The following is a 2,754-nucleotide window of genomic DNA, read 5'->3' as shown; positions in this document are numbered from 1 at the left end:
TTGTTTTTTTGAGACAGGGTTTCTCTGTGGTTTTGGAGCCTGTCCTGGAACTAGCTCTTGTAGACCAGGCTGGTCTCGAACTCACAGAGATCCGCCTGCCTCTGCCTCCCGAGTGCTGGGATTAAAGGCTGCGCCACCACCGCCCAGCTCCAGTGAACCTTTTGTGCCCTTCATGAGTTGTTCTGTGAATGGAGTGCTTCTCCCACCTCATTCCTGTTTGGCATCTGCTTCTGTCAGTCAATGTCAGATAACTATTACTCTTCAGAGACACCTTCGTTCAGACAGTCTCAGATTGTTATCTATTTGCTATGGTTAATCATGAAATGCCTCCTACAGACTCATGTGCCCAGTGCTTGGAAGATAGCGGACTGTAGGGAGTGAGGCCCTGCTGGGGAAAATCAGTTCCTGGGAATTGATTTCAAAGTTCAAATTTTGTTGCTCTCTCTCTTCTCAGTTTCTGCCCTGATGTTCAGCCTTTCCTCAGATTTGACTAAATTAATGGAGCCAGGCATGAACCCCAGAAACCATGTGCTAGAATAAAGGGCCCCTTTAGAAGTCCGTCAGAAGTTTTAACACAGCACCCTCATTTAACTTTTATACTTTGTGTCCAGTATTAATCTTCTTATTTTTCTTTTCTGTAATCATCATTAAACCCTGAGTTTTTTCCCCCCACCCCACCCTAGCTTCTGTCAATGTTTGAGGCTGGAAAACCCTGAGTTTTATGAGGGCCATTGTCCTGCACACTGTTTTTCCCTCAGGACACAGAACAGTGTCCATCTGGCATGTAGGGAGTATTCAGTTTAACACACATTCAGAATGTGTGTTAAAATATTATTTGAATTAGTTTTTTATTTCACCCATATATATTAATGAGTCAAATATAAATAGATTCTATAATTATGCTAATTTATTTGTTGTTGGTTTTTTTGGTTGGGTTTCTCTGTCTTCTTATTTCTTGCTATTTCTGGACCTCTTTACTTCACTGAAAAGGGTGTAGTTGCTAATTCTGGAACCTATCTGTGTAGAATAGTCTATAAAACGAACTAGAAGAAATTATGATCCCTCATCCCATCATAGAAAAGGTTTGTAAGTCTCTTAGTGGTCACTTGCAGCTTTCCATTATCAAGCTGTTGATTGACAGATAATGGTGATGAAAGCCTGCTTTCTACCAGCTGCGGGAGTGGAAAGTGAACATTGTAAGCTGGTCACAAGCTAGAAATGTGCACCAGAGTATTGTTCCTCTGTGAATAGGAACTTTCAAAATGTGTTTGCTTCTGTGGGTTGGTTCAGTCTTTGTGATCTGAAAAACAGTTTAAGCAATTCTGTTTTTCAGTTAGCTCCATATTTAGAAAGATATGTGAGTGCCATCTGCTGGATTTCTCTAGTACCACATGGAGTAAGATGAGTCAACAAAACCTTATCTAGTACCACACTGAGCAAAAAAATCTATTGGATTGGTTTTGATGCTCAACTTCTGTCAAGACAAACTCCTGTAAAAGAGTGGTCCAGGAGGACATGATGGCTTGTGCCTGGGATCCTGGCTTCCTGGAGGTGGTGGCAGCAGGAGTGGGAGTGCAGGGTCAGCCAGGGCTACATAGGCAAAAACCCTGTCTCAGGCAAAGAAATAAAAAACTTTCTTTTTTTCTTCTTTACTTCTCTCTAATATTTTCCCAAAATAAATATCTCTATGTAACTTATACTTTCTCAAGATTTCATAATTTTAATATGTCTGACTATTTTTATTTATTACTTCATACTATTTCTACTTCTACTGACCTTAAAGAAGGAGCTTATTTAATAACTTTTCCACACTTTTAGCCAACATCCTTTCAGGATTTATTCATGAATTGTTGATTTATCAGATAATGCCATTTAGGGTAACATTCATTAGGTTTCTGTCCAATCAGAGAAGAATGCCAAGCCAAGAACATAAGAACCCAGATCCAGGAATCTTTGGGAAACCAACCTGTTGACTACTTTTATTTTAGAAGATATAGGCAAGGTCTCTATGCCTCCAAAAGATTTTCTGTAAATGCCCTTGACCAGAAATTCATCTGATGACTCACTATTTTTATCTATAATGATCTTGAATGAACTTTTTCTTATACAGATTCATGAAACCTTTAAATATATTCTAATAATAATAATATTTGTTGAAGTTTTTCTGATAGATGCTATATGAATTACTAAGTTGTACAACTCATAAGAAAGTTAAAATCAAGATATATTACATTACAAAATCAACTTGGACTTTGAGCTCATAGTCAATATATTCATTGCATTCACTTTATCTAATTCAAATTGATTTTGTGGTAGCAGTCCAGTAAGACAACCCTGAGTACTGTTCTTCCTCTATCTTTCCTTCTGGCCTTGGCCAATAACTACTCTGAGTTCATTTTCTAATGATAATGAAAGAACAGTGCAATATCCATTTTCTTGGATTATATCAGTTCTAGGGACAGTATACATAAAACTGGCACATAATCCTGATAGTATATGCTCGGTGTTTAATCATCCTATTTTTGTTACTGTTTGTTAGAAAACAGCATGGGATACTGTGGATAGGATAATAAGCTAAATTCTCTTTTTTCTTTTTAAAGACAGATCTCATTATGTAGCCCAGGCTGACTCAAACTCACAAAGATCTGCCTGCCTGCCTCTGCATCTTGAGTGCTGAGGTCTAAGCTGTGCCTTGTACTGACATTCTTTTTTTTTTTTTTTTTTTTTTTTTTTTTTTTTTTTTTTTTTTTTTTT

The sequence above is a fragment of the Alexandromys fortis genome, unplaced genomic scaffold (assembly GCF_014885135.2).
Source record: "Alexandromys fortis isolate MF-2015 unplaced genomic scaffold, M_Fortis_MF-2015_v1.1 scaffold_16, whole genome shotgun sequence".
NCBI classification, from domain to species: Eukaryota; Metazoa; Chordata; class Mammalia; order Rodentia; family Cricetidae; genus Alexandromys; species Alexandromys fortis.
This window is presented reverse-complemented; position numbering follows the sequence as displayed.